Source organism: Aricia agestis, chromosome 3, assembly GCF_905147365.1.
Source record: "Aricia agestis chromosome 3, ilAriAges1.1, whole genome shotgun sequence".
Taxonomy (NCBI): domain Eukaryota; kingdom Metazoa; phylum Arthropoda; class Insecta; order Lepidoptera; family Lycaenidae; genus Aricia; species Aricia agestis.
This window is the reverse complement of record NC_056408.1, coordinates 10,106,395-10,124,995: the sequence shown is the minus strand read 5'-3', so window position 1 is coordinate 10,124,995 and position 18,601 is coordinate 10,106,395. Positions and strand designations below refer to the sequence as shown.

At 32.9% G+C, this 18,601-nt stretch overlaps 1 long non-coding RNA gene across 1 annotated transcript; it reads right to left on the bottom strand.

The window, feature by feature from the left end:
- Positions 1-1,280: 1,280 nt before the first annotated feature.
- On the bottom strand, positions 1,281-18,331 carry LOC121740595. The gene is made up of 3 exons (XR_006037656.1): positions 18,321-18,331; positions 6,697-6,700; positions 1,281-1,334 (listed from the first exon to the last, which is right to left on the bottom strand). It is a non-coding gene; the product is annotated as an uncharacterized LOC121740595 (long non-coding RNA).
- Between the last annotated feature and the right edge of the window lie 270 nt (positions 18,332-18,601).

Here is an 18,601-nt window from a genome sequence, read left to right as displayed (position 1 = left end):
CACTTAAAGTGACATAAAGTTGGTTCACGAGTTCTCACCGAAACCGCGCAGTGGTTCACATACACAACATATTATGCAGTAATGCAGGCATCACGAACACAGTTTCCTTAAGGACACGTAGAATATCAATAGAACTAATGCATTAGTTAAGCGGTTTAACGATTTAGTATTTACTGCCTGAGAAGAGTAAATATTTACCCGACTAGGGCGAAGCAAAAAGGAGGGTTATGATTTTGGCCTGTACGAGTATGTATGTAAGTATGTATGTATGTGGATATGGATGTTCATCTGTTCCCTCGTAACTTTAAAACTACTTAACGCATTTGGACAAATGAGGTGTCGTTAGAAGCCTCTTGATTGTCCGCTGGTTAAAGGCTACATGACATCACGTTAAATTGACTGTAGCACCATCTAGGGGACTGAAAGTAAAGAACAAAAAAATATTTTTTTCCTGACAATTTCGTGTGGGGTATCAAAAGAAAGAACTTTATTAGCACATTTCAAATATGTAAACATTATTATCAATTTCTCACGGGTTTACGAGCAATCACCTGATAATTGCAAGAATTCATAAATCACTTCAATATAATATCTATACAAATACATATTATAATAAAATCGGGATCGGAGGGGGGATGGGAATAGGAAGAGGAGGATCGAGGGGGGGGGTAGGAGAGAGGGGGGGTCGGAGGTAAATGTTGCTTATATCAAAATGGTGTGGGGGGCTTCGCCTCTGGCCTGTACCAAACCTCCCCCATCTGGAAATGTTGTCGCGTCGTCAGTGTTGAGTTTTGATAGGAACGAAGTTATAAATTAATGTGAAAATATTATACCCTAAACTAAACATACACTTTTTGAGTATCATTAATTAATTACCATGTCCTCCACATGCTTGGCCCTCGGCCGGAACTTGGGGGGGCTGCTACCCTAAACTAAACACACACTTTTTGACTATCATTTAATTACGTATATGGAGGGCTTGTTCTTCAGCCGGAACTTGGGGGGGCTGGTACCCTAAACTAAACACACACTTTTTGACTACCATTTAATTACCTATATGAAGGGCTTGGGCTTCGGCCGGAAACCCCCCCTCCCTCGTGAAAGTGTTATCGCGTCGTTTATGTTGAGTTTTGATTCTCCTTTTTTGGAAACAAGGTTATAAATAATTAAAAGTAAAATATAATTGTACCCTAAACTAAACATACACTTTTTGGCCATCATTTAATTACCTATATGGAGGGCTTGGCTGGAACTTGGGGGGGCTGCGCCCACCCCAATATCCCCCCTCCCTCGTGGAAGTGTTATCGCGTCGTTATTGTTGAGTTTTGATTCTCCTTTTTAGGAACAAAGTTATAAATTATTAAAAGTAAAATTATTGTACCCTAAACTAAACATACACTTTTTGAATATCATTTAATTACCTATATGGAGGGCTTGGGCTTCGGCCGGAACATGGGGGGGCTGCGCTCCCCCAAACCCCCTCGTGGAAGTGTGATCGCGTCGTTAATGTTGAGTTTTGATTCTCCTTTTTTAGAAACAAGGTTATAAATTAAAAGTGAAATAATTGTACCCTAAACTAAACATAAGTACACTTTTTTGGAAAAAAATTATCCATCTCCTTTAAAATTATTATACTATGCTAACGCGGACTAAGTCACGAGCAACGGGTAGTGAAACAGAACCAAATAAATTGTTAAACATCCTCATGATCCTCGATCATTTGAGGAGTTGGATAGTTTAAGATCGAGTGAATCTTAGCCCCAAAATAATTGAAATAAAAATAAAGTTTAAAAAACTAAAACCCGACTACTAAAACACGCTCTAAAAAGTACGAAACAAGAAAACAGTTTATAGGGATATGGAAATATTTAAAGGATAGCCGTGGTCGTATGCCACCTACTAGAGCAAAACAGATTCATTATATTATATTATGATATTAATATAATAAAGGGCATACATACGACCACGGCTATCCTTTAAAATTTCCATATCCCTATAAATTGTTTTCTTGTTTCGTACTTTTTAGAGCGTGTTTTAGTAGTCGGGTTTTAGTTTTTTAAACTTTATTTTATACTTATTCTAAACTTACAAAACTCTACGTAGAGCTAAATAAAAAACATAGAAAAAGTTGGTTTGTAAGTTTTTGTAATTTTTAAAGTCGTTCGACTTTAAAGCAAACTTAAAGCATACTACTGCAGTTTTTTAAGTGCCCCAGTTTTTACCGATTCTTCTCGGAACGTCAGGAAACTTTGCATAGAACAAAAGTACAATTTTTGTATTGTTATTTTGGTTATCTAAAAACACCTCGCTCCTTCAATTGTTATATTTTTATAAAGAAACTGAGAGTGTATTGTTCAATTATAGGCCGTTCACGCTTTTTGTTTGCGCTTTTTGTGGCGTCATAAAAATATAGAGCATAAACAAAAAATCTCGAACCCTTTTTTCCGACAATTGTCGCGTTGCGACAATTGTCGGTTACGTGGCGGAATCAGTTTAAAAATACAGGTGAAATAGTGAAGGTGGTTTCTTATTGTGATAATCGTTCGTCTTTGTCTCCACCGAGATATAATTGCTTTCTTTTGAAAGCGATCATTGATTTACGACCGAGAAAGCCCGAGGAAGCGGTTAGTATGTTCAATTTCATTTCGTCGCCACTCCTCCCAGTGTAAAGTGCTATAAACATTTCATGTAATCAGTGTACAAACAACGAAAAAACTTCTACGTGACTCGATGCGAGTTCGTATCAAACGATGCGTGGATTCATATCGTTTACAATTTGTTTTTCTCGTAATAACGTAGCTCTATCCCCTACTATTTATGTATTTGCCGAGTAAAACAATATTTGTAGAACGTGTCGGCCGGCGTGACGACGCGATGGCAGAGCGTGACAACGACGGGACTACGTTCATATTACACATGTTACTCCGGTATTATATTACTGTAACTTTGTTGCAATATAGCCTTGATTATTTCCTTTATGTTATGAAGTTACGAAAATCGGTGTAGGGAGCTCGCGCTGCTAAGCTCGGGCTAGTGTTACGTGATGTTATTACATTCTAAGTTCTACGTATAGCTACCGTGTATAATTGAAACTAGCACGACAACAATTTTTATTCAGATTTCAGAATAAAATCCACTACTATTTAAAAACTGCTCTATAATTATTGGCAACGATACAAAAAATACTTCAGCATGTTCTCATAATATTATGTATTCAGTATTCCAAAATTATATTGTTCGAACACATCGAGTACTTATGTATTCCAATAGATATTGATCTAAAGTATTATTGTGTAACAACGTGTTAGTGTATTTTAAATGTATAAGTAGCACTTTTCAGCAGCTCATCAAAGTTCCTATTATATTAAAATTAAGTACGGTAAAATTAAAATCTTATCTAGTGTATCATCACCCCTTTTCACACGCGCCAGTGACTCGACAGACTAGGGTAAATAGAACAGACATTTCTCGACAGTAATTAATAGGATTTCTAGTGGTTTCGTATAATTTCATATTTTTTGCAAAAAATGTCTTATCTACATAATACGAGAGAATTAGCCTCGTACTAATTAAAGTTAAGAGATAAGGTTTGTAATTTCCATAGAACTTTCCGCCCTCTAGCACTCGAGAGAGAAAGTTGAAGAAAATTCCAATTTCACAGGTCACAAGCTGATCCGCGATGTGTGAAATTCGTCGACTTTATAAACTCCACCTCGAAGTGAAAACCGATAGATTAGGTAGCGAAAACTTTTCTATTTCCAATTTATCGACTCAGCATTTTACTTTGCTTTTGAACTGTTTAATCTATAATAAATAGCTCCTAATTATCACAAATTTATAGTGCATATAAAGCTCTACATTGAAACAAAGATATTATAAACAGGACATTGAATATTATACTCCTATTTAATATGTTTGGAATGAGAATAGAGCTAAGTGACTTTCGATTAAAATAATCGAAACGTGTTCAACAACGCATAAATACTATTTCATGTAACGTCAAGCTAAACCGCTCATGCCATAATCTAATCTTTTAATTCTATACGATATTCAAAACAAGGTAACAGGTACAGCTTTTAAGCCTCCACCATAAAATGCATGATAAATTTAGACAAGCCCTCGCGTGCTCCTTTCCCCGCTGCGAAGGGCTGGGCAGAGCACACCAGCGTACTCTGACCCCTTATCCCTCCCGCCGCCTTTGAAATCCCCCGATCGGTGGGTGACATATCCGACCGCGGCGGGGTCACGTGAACTGGTCGCACGATTCGAATATAAGAATAGGGTTCGGTGCACTCGGCACCATGTTTAAACTCGATCACTAATGGAACATTACAAGATGGCCGTATTCGACTTGAAATTTATAATTTTGTTACCATTTGTTTGCACTAACAATAAGAAATAGTGTAGCGTAGGCTTTATAAATGATCGTGTTTTGTTACGCACAGATTTTATTGAAAGTGTGTTTTACAAATTAAACAAAATGTTTAATAGTGAATAAGTGAATTTGTCAGGGACAAATACGACTTACCACGTCTGTTGTAAATACTAATATCTGTTGTAATATTATTGGTACCTATATCTAATGATTATTAAGGTTTAATCAACAATCATGTAGCTTAAATAAGTATCATTTATGTTAATGCAATAATTCAATTGTTTATGCATCATCACCTCTTTTTCCAGATCTTATACCCAAGAAACACCTAAAAGTACGCGCTATCACTGATAATAATATTTAACACCAAATTTTTATATCCCTTGATATTCGATTTCAACGCGTTTAAATTTTCATTAAGTCCTTAAAAACCAAGACTTATAAGTCGATGGAAAATAATAAAGATGACATTTTACTGCTCGTATTGAATTAACTTTCAAATAAACTCGTAAAGTTAACATTTTAAACACTTTAATTTTGCATGATGTAATTTAATATGCACTTCATCTTGTTAATGTAAAATTGCCTATATTATGGTTTAAAATGTGTCAGTAGAAAATTAAGAAACTGTAACTTATAATAAGGTGTTAGTCAACCAAAAGGTTTAATAATATATTTATGAATTCGGAGTATTTAAAAAACTATATTATTTAAAAAGCAAAAATAAAATACTTTTGATCGCAGTAGTTTAGTTAGTAACAGTTATAGTAAAGTTAGGCTAAAGTAAAACTAGTATTTCAAAATTAGCAGTTACAATAGAAGTGGTTAGAAAGTTAAAGCAAAGTAAGCTTTAGAATAAAGTGCATGGAGCGGTAAACTAGAATTGTCTGTCGTAATAGAGTTGGGAAAAAGGACCCTACTATCCTTTAAGACAATTGAAAAATATAGTAACACAATCTAATCCTTCAATAGAGATGTTAGAATGTATTTAGTTTTTGCATGATGGTCTCGTCGTGCTGTATTAATTTCTACCACTATACCAGATAGGTATAGTGGTAGAATTAATACTGCCACTATATCTAGATAGATATAGTGGCCTAATTACTGCCACTATATCTAGATAGATATAGTGGCAGTAATTAGGCAAACAAATCGAAAGAGTAATTTTAAGTTAAAAGTTCTACTTATCAAATCTTTAAGTACCAATACAATAGGGTATGTACGTGTTCCTAGTAGAGAGTTCACTGTGAAAGTAGCAGCGCTGAAAGACGAATTTTTTTTTTCACTTTTGTATGGGCAAGGGCCCGAACGTCACGAGTTTCCTCATACAAAAGTGAAAAAAAATTTTGGTCTTTCAGCGCTGCTACTTTCACAGTAAACTCTATACAAGGAACACGTACACACCCTAAAGTATTATCACTTATTTTTGTTACACCCTGTATACAGTTTTGCCATAATATTGTATTTATCTAAAAGCTTGTCACACAATGATATGACATATTTCATTCTTGTAACCCGATATCCACTGCAGCATTCACTATACATAGTCATAGTCATTAGTTATTATACCCACACAATAGGATGTAAAAACTTCCTACGCTTACTCTACCCCCTAGGGGCACAGAACATAAGTGCCTATTTGCTCTCTGAAATACTATGGCAAAGTAATATTTTGCGATCATACAAGTAATAAAAGTTAAAAAAAAACAGATAATATTAAAAGGAAAATGTATTTAAACGTTGTTCACAACATTTTATTATTTTTTGCAAGCGCTTGTGGCTTGTATGATGCTTGTACCTCATCAGATTAAAATCTATAATATTACACTTAAATTGTAAAAAAGTTTGTTATAACCACGAACTTTTTATTTCGATTTTCGTATGTATTTATATGTAAATTAAATGCTGCTTAAAATTATATTATGTTATGTATCCTGATATGATTTGACACAGTTTCTAAAAACACAAGTAGCACCTAGTACTACGTGAACGGTGCTACTGTATCAAAATTATTTTTACTCATATAATTACTTGACTTGATTTATTCATAATGTCATTTTACATTACTTAAGTAGCAAAATTAAGGGCATGTCGTCACATATTATTAAGTAACTATAATTTATGATATTCGGTAATCAATTTAATTAACTCGGAATGGATTTAATCTTATCGAACGTCGAATACTTCAAGAGGGCTAAATTAATTTTAATATAACAACAAGACAATATAAAGTTGTATGTATGAAAAAAGTTCAACGCAATTTTCAACTTTAGCACCTCGGAATAGAGCTTCGGTAATGGATTATTGGACGCAAAATGCACCTAACTAGATGCTGTGAACGAGTATGGCATGAACCAGATGCCACTAACGAGTTATGCCTCATCCAAAAACCATGGAGCCAGACTGATTGCTGTAATTGTTTTGATAATTTTCTAGAAGCTTTTCGAAATTACATCCAAATTGGATCCCTTGATGGCTCGCCAAAACATTTCCATCTAAGAAAATCTGAATTTTAAAACGAAAACTTTTGATGGAAGATTTTACCCGAAATAGTTTTTGTGGCTCTCATATTATTAAAATAATGTAGTTTTTAACAAAGGTAGTTTAGTTATTTCGGAGTTTTTCCACGAAATTTGCTAGTCTGGAGTCTCGACTCTGTTAATCTTCCGTCGAGAGTAAGACGCCGACGCGTCGGTAGCGGAAGGTTTAAGGACATTTTCGCTGTGGCCCAAGTCATAAGAGGGTGTCTTCAAAAATGCAGTAATAGTTCATCATCGGCCTGTTGTGATTCGTAAATGCCAACGCCACAAAATGTATGGGATTTGACATTAGTATTCGCTAGCGAAGCGATGACTTATGTCAAATCGCATACATTTTATTAGCGTTTACGATTAAATCGCTTGCCACTTGTCTACTAGGGCTGATTCAACGTAAATGATAAATAAACGTTCGTAAAAGTAAAGTCATATTATGGTAAAATTAAATGTAAAAGTTTGAAATTTTTAATCGTACTTTTACATTTAATTTTACCATAATATGACTACTTTTACGAACGTTTATTTATCATTTTAAATTAAATTGTATATTGATAATTAATTATTAATTCGTTAATTCATTACAATACTACTAACTATACTTAATTAATCTATATACATAGACCTGCACTGGAAAATGTCCGGATCCTTTGTTGTCCCGAAGTTGCGAACAGCAGCTACAAATATTACCGCTCGTAGCAGCAGCGTAGATGAATAGGCATGATGACTATTTTTTTTCTTATCGGTAATTAAAAGACACTTAAAAAATAGAAACATCATTGAAAGAATGACTCTGATAGCTTAAAAATTCACCAAGATATGACAATTCAAATATCTCATAAAAAAGACCTGCCCGAAACGCTCCATACAAAGTGCTACTAAAGTGCGTGGGAGAGCCATGCTTCGGCACGAATGGGCCGGCTCGACCGGAGAAATACCACGTTCTCACAGAAAACCGGCGAGAAACAGCGCTTACGCTGTGTTTCGCCGAGTGAGTGAGTTTACCGGAGGCCCAATTCCCTTCCCTATCCTCCCCTATTCTCTTCCCTTCCCATCCCTACCCTCCCCTATTACCCTATTCCCTCTTAAAAGGCCGGCAACGCACCTGCAGCTCTTCTGATGCTGCGAGTGTCCATGGGCGACGGAAGTTGCTTTCCATCAGGTGACCCGTTTGCTCGTTTGCCCCCTTCTTTCATAATAAAAAAAAAAGTATGACGTCAGTCTTTCGTAGTTTGTACGCATCGGGAGACAACTTTGTTCGACAGGTATATTAAATATTGCGTTTATGAAAGTAGTTTCATAACAAAATTTGCTTTTAATTGCATAAGTTATCGAATTGTATACAAATATTAAGAAATTTAATTGAAAAAAAATTCGACTTGAATATCCAACTTTGAAGGCGCATAACAAAAAAAATACAAATGCTATCAAGCTGAAATTTTGGGAAAACTTATTTTTTACCGCGATTTCTTTATTTTATTAACAAAATTCGCTAATATTTGACCTTGTCATCATCCCTATTATGATACCTTTCTCAATTGGTATGTTGTAATTAACAAATTACTGCTAAATTGTCCTTTTAAGTTGTACTTTGAATCTAAGTCTCTGTAGCACTGATAAAATATTATTATAATAAAATATAATTGTCTTACGTTGATTCATCTTAATGTATCTGCTACTCAACTGTGTTTAGATATAATGACAGTATGTTATCAGCGCAAGAAAATATACTAAAATTTTCTATGCAATACATTTTTATCCTTATCTAGTTTATTTTAAATTTTTTTTCAAACTAGAATATTTAATTTATTGTTAACAAAATCGCTTCCTCCTATCACTTGCTGCCTCGACCTTTTAGTAGAGGTACAATGGCTCGGACCTGTTTAGTTATAGTACCTACAAGTAAAGGTTAATTACTGGGAGGTATCCATAAGCGTAATGCACCTCTGTCTGAGGGTGCTAGCTAGTTTCCACGAAAAAACCCACTTGCACGAAAAACCTTTTTTGAACGAAAACTGCATGTTTGAAGTAAATAGCCTGGACAGTGAATATTAAATTAGTCGGGCTATATAAAGACAATTTTAGTTGTGGGCTTGCGATAACCCGACTAAATTACATAGATGTCAATGTATTTAATGAATCAAATTTCCTGACGTTGAAGCAAACAATATTATTTAATAATTAATGTTCAAGGAATATTTTTCAGTGGTAATGTTACTACGAAGGGTGAATTATCTCAACAAAACAAATTTTTACTTAAAGAGGGAATGGAAATTCCAAACGCAATTGTGGGATCCTAATTACGCCTTTCAAAAGATTGCTTTTGGGGAGCAAGTAGCCTTAATTTGGGAAGAAAATGTTTTGTATACAAATTTTAGATATTTGATAGTAATTTCTAGATGAAATTAGCAATTTTCTTGCACGTTACTTTTATAATAAAGTAATGCTCAAGCAATTTGTTATTTCAAACCCATCTTTTTTACTATTTATTAAGAGCCCATATGACCCTAACTTGACTACATACTTTAGCCTAGATCTCAAAATCTGTAAGGTCTAGAAAACTGATTTTTTGACACAAGTAACTTCAGTTCATAAAGATTAAATGCTCAAGACGAAAACACGATTACTCAAAAAATGCTCGATAGTTTCTTTTTTACAAAAAACCTTGTTTTAGACACATTTTTGCTTGGATCTTCGAAGTTTGCTGTCTTTTCTTTAATATTTTTTAATATCTAAAAAGGTATTGATAACACCTAAATTTGCTCAAAACACTTTTTTTATAATCATTATAGTTCGTCTTTTATTCAAGTAAAACTAACTCGGCGATGATTCCGCGCCGTCCTTTTTCACCTGGCATATGAAAGACGGGCGTGAGTGTGAAGAGAGAAGGACGATGTTTGATTTTTAGAGTCAGGTGAGCTCTTAAGTAATTACAAACGGTGTTACAACTTACAATGCGAAGTTTTAACAGAATAATTTGCACCGTACGAGTAAGCACATGTTGCAAATGGAACAAAGTTTATTTTCATATTATCAAGTATAATATTATATAATTATTATTCTCTTTAGTGTTGTATTGAGTTGTATTCCGTAAAAAAAATAAAAATATTTTTATTGCTATATCTAATAGAAACACGCCTGATGAACACATCTCCTTATTTATTTTAATTAACTTGAACTATAATGTAAACTGGCACGTATGCTCTCACTTAAACAATAATAAAATACTAATATTCTAAATGACCAGCTTAGGTCATAAAGCCATTTTAGTAATTTATCAAATATTATTACGACGATAATAATATAAATTAAAGTGATTAATTGTATTCTATATGTTATTAAACAAAAATAAAAAATAATGATCGCATTAGAAGCGATAGTATCAGTTTTAATTTAAATTTTTTATAACTGTCGCATACTTCCTGTTACTGTTTTTATATTGAAAACGTATATTTCTAGCAATTTAATATAAATAGAGACTACAGCAAATATTTTTTGTAAACTAATTTTTATCTTCTATTAAAAATGCATAGGGACTTATATTATTAGGAGTACCCAAGTAATCGAAAGATAAAATGTTATTCTGATATTTATGAAAACTGTCTTTTGATAATTCTTGTACCAAAATAAATAACCATATCAAAGAAGGACCTGTAGAAAATAGTGAAATCTTGATATTTAAGGCCCCGTCCGCACTGCGAATTTTCACCGCGAGATTTAATTTATTCTCGCGAATTTATTCATATTATAATTTTTTCATCGGCAGTGAGGACACGCTTAAAAGATTCAATGTGATCGCAAATATCGCGAAAAAAAAATCCGCGCATTTAAAATTTGCAGTGCGGATAGGCCCGAAATCTATTTTTTTTTTGTTTTGCGAAATAAAATCTTTACATTAGAGGCATACATACAATGTTAGTACAAAAACTCTCTACTAGTATAAATAGAGGGCAGTAGACGATTAATATGAAAATACGATACAGGTAATGCGTACGAGTTACGGACTGCGGTATCTAAAATTCTAATACAAGCCTTTTTAGATAGCTTGAGCTGTGTTATTTATTATATTATTATGCCAGAGAGTATAATATGTACTTTTTCTATTGCTTGGTGTTGTAAATGAATGATTCCTGTAACAATAAATATGACACTTAAGTTTTTTAACTCCTAAGTTTTCAATTTTAACGCTAAGGAGGTCAAAAGGTCAAAAGCGTTTAACCAGACTTGTCTTCGACTGTGCAATCAAAATATAATTAAAATTTAATTTAGTATTATTATTTGAGGATGAATACTGCAGGCACATTATTACGAAAATATTCTGTTATGTAAGAATTCCGAATTCTAACATTCTACAAATTTAATTTAAACATATTATATCATTACGAATCATAAATAATTTTGTATTTATCTTATCATGCGTTAACAATTTTTCAAATATTTTCTATGTACCTATGCAATGCTCAGGCTCCGTTCACAAGTTGAGTCCATAATATTTTGCTTCCGAAAAAAATCGCAACTAAAATACAGGAAACAAACAAAACTAATTTAATTGAATATATTATGTACTTAATTATCATTTTTATTACGAATATTGTATGTTACAAATTATAGAGTATTGTAGGACTATTAACTGACAATATAAACTAAATGATGGATTCAAAAGTTTGTCAATTTAAACAAAAATCTGATCGTCAAAACCATTAACAAGATAATATTATCGTTACTCTGTATTTGTGTAACTGAAGCTAACTATAACAGCTGGTAAGCAGAATAGGTAAATGTAACATGACGTTATTCATTAGTCATTACCAAAACACTGAATATTTTCTGAAATCTTATTCAATAAACTGTTTTATATTTTTGATATTAAGTAATATTATATCTTACGAAATATTTATTGAAAGAGAAAAGAGGGAACTAACGCAAAATCGCTTCATGTGAAAGCGGCCTTATCTATTAAGCAGTCGTTCGTCGAGGTTTTATTTTATGATTTACTTTTGCAGTAAAAATTACAAATTCACATATTATTGCTTAATTTAATAATAGCAAATTATAATATTAGATTACACATAAAATTAAAACGAATGGAAAAGTCTTTTGTTTGCCCATTTTGTTAATATTGTACCATCGAGGAAATTGATTCCTAGGCAGTTGACAGACCAACGTAATTTGGTTGGATCATGTCAATTCAATGTTATTTGTGATCTGTCAGCTGGGTTTGACATAACGCGACCAAACTACGTAGGTCCCCCCTATCTGCCTAGGAATCAAATGCTCTGATAGTACATATTATTACCTATAATACCTGTTTTGTATAAAAGAATGCAAAAATAAAACTATTCCCTATCTTAACACAAAATTGGAAACAAATATTTAAAAGTGGTTTTTAGAACAGCTGGCGTTCTAAATTTGAGTCGTGTAGGCGAATATGTTTGAGTCGGATTATATTTGGCTCACCTTTGGCTTAACTGGGCTCAGAAGTCAGAGTGTTCTCTTTTCAAATGGGTGTAACGTGCTAAATGGTAGATTTGAGTTTCAAACTTAGTTTGAATCATTTGCTGTAGTTACAAACACAATAATTCTTATACTGACACATTCGTCCCCCAATAACTTTAAATTACAATTCTGAATTAAACTATCCGATATGATATGCATATTATAAATGCAAAAAAGTGCCTGTTAGGCCGCCCATCAGACACGGTATGTATATTCAGAGAACTTGATTCCTAGACAGATGGCGACATAATTTGGTCGGATACGTCAAACCTAGCCGTCAGATCACGACTAGTATATGAATTGATATTACCCAACCAATTACTGACGTAGGTCCGTCAACTGCCTAGGAATCAATTTCCTCGATAGTTCAGAATGACTAAGTACCTAAGATAATAATCTAAAAACATTGAGTAAGGTAACCTATTTTAAATAGTTCTAATAAATACTAATGTGGCAAATAGGCAAATAAAGCCTCCATAAGCCGACAGTTAAAATTTAAAAAGTACTTTTGAGCGTCAAATTGTTTGTTTAAATGGGCATTCAATTTTGCTTATGACCAAACGACGTTGACTTATTACAGAATTATTAAATAATTTTATAATCTATTCATACAAGTGACGCTTCCGCTAAATATATTTGCGAGGATTCCTAATATTTTTATTTTGTCTTAAGGATTTATGACCTGCTAACGTCTAATTATGTTCTTTGCTATAAGTTACAATCTATGAAGGCTAGAACTATGGAATGTGAAATGCTAGAGAAAAAGAAATCTACACTCATACGATAGAGTTGAAAACTGAGCACGCGATTTGATAACAGTGAGAATTCCTAAGATAGTCGTAAGACATATATATAGATAAATGGATTTTTAAATTATATCTCAATAAAGTCTAATGTAATCCTTATTTTGATTCTATTAAAAAGTATGCCACAGTAACCTTATTTCTTACAATGAACATAAGATTCCTAATTAGTTTTTAAACTACACATTTTCTTATGCCCCATCAGAAATTTCGTTGCCCTTGCAGTTTCTTGTATTATTTACGTTTATACTAATAAAGATATATTTAGGTACAATATCATGGTGGCTTCCGCCACCCCTTTCTTATAAGCAACTAGTCCCAGAGGAAATAAAACGCTAATATCGGCTTATAACAAGTAAATAAGATGCCAAATGATGCTAATTCCGTGCAGGGGCCAAAACATGAACGAACAAATGAACGGCCAATGTAAATAAGTCCTTGATTGATCATCATGATCAGCTCCTGTCGAAACAAATGTTAGAAATAGTAAGAGATTCGTCTGACGCTTGTTAAACTAATATGTATTCTGTGCTGACGCTAAAGAAACCTCTAGTAGAGTAGTGAGGTAGAGTAATTTCATACCCTCTACAAATTGCGAAAACGTGTCCGTAGGCAACCTTTTTCATCGTCAAATCAAACAGCTGACTGAAAACTCCCACCAGTAAAGGAGAGCGACAGCAATGCTTGGGGTTGCGACGAATGAAAGAAACAAGTACCTACCTAGGTACTTGTAGAGCTCGGTTACTAGTCGAGGCATGCAATCCATCCTGATAAAATCAGCATTTCTCTCATGGCATGAGAGAAATGCTGATTTTATCAGGATGGATGATCCAAGAAGCATTTAAAAATACTATTGTGATATCGACATAATATCTTTATCACTCCAATTCATAGTCTTTTAAAGTAAGTCATTAACAGTTCTTTCTATAAATAAAAGCATTGAAATAAATTACTATGATAAACTCTCAAATAATATTCTAAAAATATCATTTACATAATATCCATTTATACAAATCTCTCAATCTAAGACGGTTCAACGAATCAGAAATTTCGTTAAAAAGTTTTAACTTAAACGAGTTGATGAAGAAATAAGCTCAAATCTTGATAGTGGCGGATTCTAAAGATGTCTTATCTGGTGACCCAATGAGAGACATTTTGATTACTCTATGTAATATACAGTATACAATATTTTACATGTGGATTTGAAAACAGGTAAATGGACATTCTTTACTCTTAATACGTCAGCGAACGCATTCGCGCGGAGAGTACGCCTGAATACGTATAAACATGTGAAATAATTACGTGCCAATGGTCTATAACTGTGTGATGTATCTATATGGCAGTCTAGTAAGCATAACTTGCATTCAGAAAAAAGAGCGCCAAGCATCTGGACTCCGGAGTCAACTCAATATATGCCGCATCAAAGGTCTTGCATACGAGTGAATAAACATGCGCTTTCTGAACGAGATCTTAGCGTATATTCAGTTCTAAATGCTTATCTATTGTCTCTTTTTAAAGGCATGCATTGATTGAAACTGTATTCAGAATTAATACTTAATACTGCGAGCATTAAAAATGTCTAGAGCCTCTAACTTTAGCAAAACAACGTCTGACTTCCATAAAATATTCTTATAGCAACCGAGCGACAGTTTTCCAATAACAAAGACAACATATCACAATAGGCATAATATGTATCGATTCCGAATCCCCTTTACGTAAGTTGCGGGTCCCTGCCAATCCCTCGCATAATACGACCTAACAATGCTATCGACCAAACAATGCTGGATGTTTACCAACAAATTGGCAGGAGTCCATCCGCGCATGCGCAATGGAACATAGCGGAGAAAGCACACTCACTTGAGACAATGCAACTGAATCTAAAGCTTGTAAAAAACCAACTCAGCTCCCTATTCTCTACCTCTCATAAATTCATAGAGATACCGAACGCTTTTATTTTTTGATTTTTTAATTAGAATAATAAATATAAATATTTTTAAAATAAAAACGGCAGCAATTATAAATCAACTCGGTGAATGTAAATGCGAAGGAAATAATTATTGTAATTAAGTTTAATTTATTACGGGGGACCGAAAAGGTGCGACCGCATCAATATTTATAAATAACGCTAAATTAATTTAAAAGTAACGAAATTCGAATTGGAATCTTATCAAAATCCGAGTAACTGAAATGCTATTAAGTGATGCATAACGCCATCTATCCGAAGTCCTTAGAGGCTCTACAGCATCAAATGCTTCGGGATGTCGTCAATTTTTTTTTTATTCAGGATATTAAATAATTTGTAACATTACGTTATTTTAAAAATTTACTGTTTATTACTTGAGTTACCGTAAAATACAGTTTTTGTAAAGGAAGTAATGAAAATATTTATAAAAAGTTGTGTGCAAAATAAAATAGAGAACCTGTTTTTTTATTATAAGTAATTCAAAATATATACAGTAATATTACTGTAGTACAAAACTTTAACCATGCATAATATGTTAGCTTTTTCAAGCTAGAAACTTATGGGTAATTATGAAACAAACTAGATAAGACTATGCAATAAAATAGAATTTAGTCCTATTTATTCTATTTCTGTTACTTTTATTTTAGATATTATTAATAATAAACGCATGACAGACATTTTTTTTAAATGAGACTTAAAAATGTGCAAGTATTCGAATATTTTTTTAAATAATCGCGTCGTCCCGCAGCATTCGGTAATAACCAGTTTCCCGACGAAGCCTTTAAGGTACGGCCTATCCGGCTTTGTTCATCTCTTTTCAAATCACATATCGAATCCTTATCAGAAAGAGACGGAGATATTCTACGTAACCTTCACTTAAACCAGATTCTTATAGGATCCAGATAAGAGTTATCTTAAGTAATGCAAACAATACTTTTTTTATTTTTAATTGGACGCTCGTTTATTGAAGATAAGTTATGTATTTACTTATCGGATGCAGCTAGGTGCTAGGTGCATAATGTAATAGATTAGTGCCCATACCTTAAATGTTATATGTAGAGGCTCTTTTCATTTTTTATAATATTATTAATTTTAAGTAAGTACTATTCTTTCATAATAAGGCGTGAAAAGTTTTAACAACCTTCGTACTTGAAGAATGTGAATATACTTCGACATTTATAATATTGATGGTATTGACTGAAAAAGCTGTTTGTTATATTTTATTTATCATTCTCATTAAACAATTATATTATTTTGAATAAAATTTCTTTTGTTAACATGACTCTCCACTTTTTAATGTATTTAAATAATGAATACAATCCATATTCCATAACGATTTTTTTCAAGGGCGTCCTATTGCGAGTGAGTTCCCATGACCGCGTTGACCCCGAAAAGCTTAAAAGCTTTTATTCAAATGTCTCTTTGAGAGAGTTTGTTTTAGGAGATTTAAATAATAAATAATAAAAAATAAACACAATATTATTATGTAATGATTAGAAGTAAATTATTGAGTATCACGTGGAATACAGCCTACTACTTACCTAATTACTAATTCAGAGCTTATACTAAATAAAGAATGAACTGCCGATCAAAATAAGTTTAGTAGTTTTTCCTAATAAGACGTAACAAACACACATAACATTATATTATTATTATTATTAAATCACAATTTAAAAAATTCGACATTCAAAATTCGCTGTTATATTTTTTGCTGTTAAAATGTTACAAATTTTAAGCATTTCAGTTCCTGTTGCGCTGTTTCTAGGAGCCATACAGTTATTGTTCTGTTAGAAGGAAAATATGATGATACTTCAAACGAAATTAAGCCTTACTCGAACGAGTTAAGGTATATAGCTTAGAAAACACAGTCTCGTGCAATTTTCCTGCATAACGTAAATTGTAGAGTCTGACACTTTTGCTGTTCAGCAAAAATTGAACCTTGTTTATTTAACAATACGGTCAAAATGTTGGCGTCCATAATTATGAAGGACCTAAGTACGTATAGCTAAGTATTATTACCGACATCAAATTGAAAGCAAAATATTATGCCGATAATCACACGTATTTTATAATAATAAGACATAAAATATCCTGTAGAGTCAAAAAGCATGGTCACCTAAATGGCCCCAAACATCTCCATGTTTGGGGCCATTTTAGACGAAGCGTGATCCAATAATGTCTGAGAATAATTAGCATAATAATATAATCAATTACGTATGCCTCGGACCTAATACGATTATTTAAATATTCAATTATGAAACCTGACAAGTGCGGACAGCTAAATTGTAAAATATTTCACGATTGCGACGGGCACCGTTATGTGGATATGTAAATTGAGACATGTTTATCTCAAGCAATTCCTGTCCATAAATATTCTTGTATGGGAATAAATGTGATTATTAATACGATAATGTAAATGCGTCTGCCGAAAATTAATACGAAGCGCATTGACTAAACTGTCGTAAGTGCAGACTCCAGCTTTTCAATAAAATGTCTCCAAAATGAGTGCCCCAAAGCGCGTTTTCGCGGTTTGTCAATGCGTTCTTATTTTGTCCTATTATTATTTTGTGTGCCATCACAAAATAATAATAGGACAAAATAAGAATATCTAATCATACCTGTTGTTGTTATTGCTTTCTATTTGTATAAATTGTTATTTAATTATATTAAATACTGCTTACAGCAAGATAACATAAAGACTTCAATGGAATCATCTCTATTCTTCAAACCATTAGCCACTGTAGAAGCTTAATTTTCATAAGTTATATTTTAATAACATTTTTAGTGAAAAAGGCTTCTAAGTATCACACAATTTCTCAAGGATAACGGGAAAACTTTAATGTACCCAATCAAAGGATGTAGCTAAACGTTGTGTGCCCCAATTGTCATAGCTTGCACTTAGTGTATTGTTGCCACGGAACCCCAAAATCTCATCTACATACCGACTTTAGTAAAATCAATATTATTTCATTACGATCATAATAAAATTATGATAAATGTTTTCCTCTTCGTGAATAATAATAATATTATTATGTTTACGCCTTTTCTTGATTGAAGACTGTCTTTTGTTGTGTAGTCGGTTAAAATTTACACATTTTTAGAACTAGATTAATTATACAGTGACCTAAACTTTCATTTAGAAAGTGTACCTTTTGAAACAAAAATAGAAAGAAATGGTTTATTGTAAAATACTGACCTATCTTTATTGTTAAACTTTCAATTCCATTGAAACTTCACAGATGCAATAGCACATCTTAAACTTAGGGTCAGCTGACACCAAGAGTACGCTGAGCTGATCATCTATAGTAATGAATTAATGATTGAAGAATCTCTAAAAAATTCGAAAATTTAGAAAATTTGAAAATTTCATTTGACTTAGCATATTAATTAAATTAAAAAAGTATTCAAGGAGAAAGTTTTCATTTTCAGT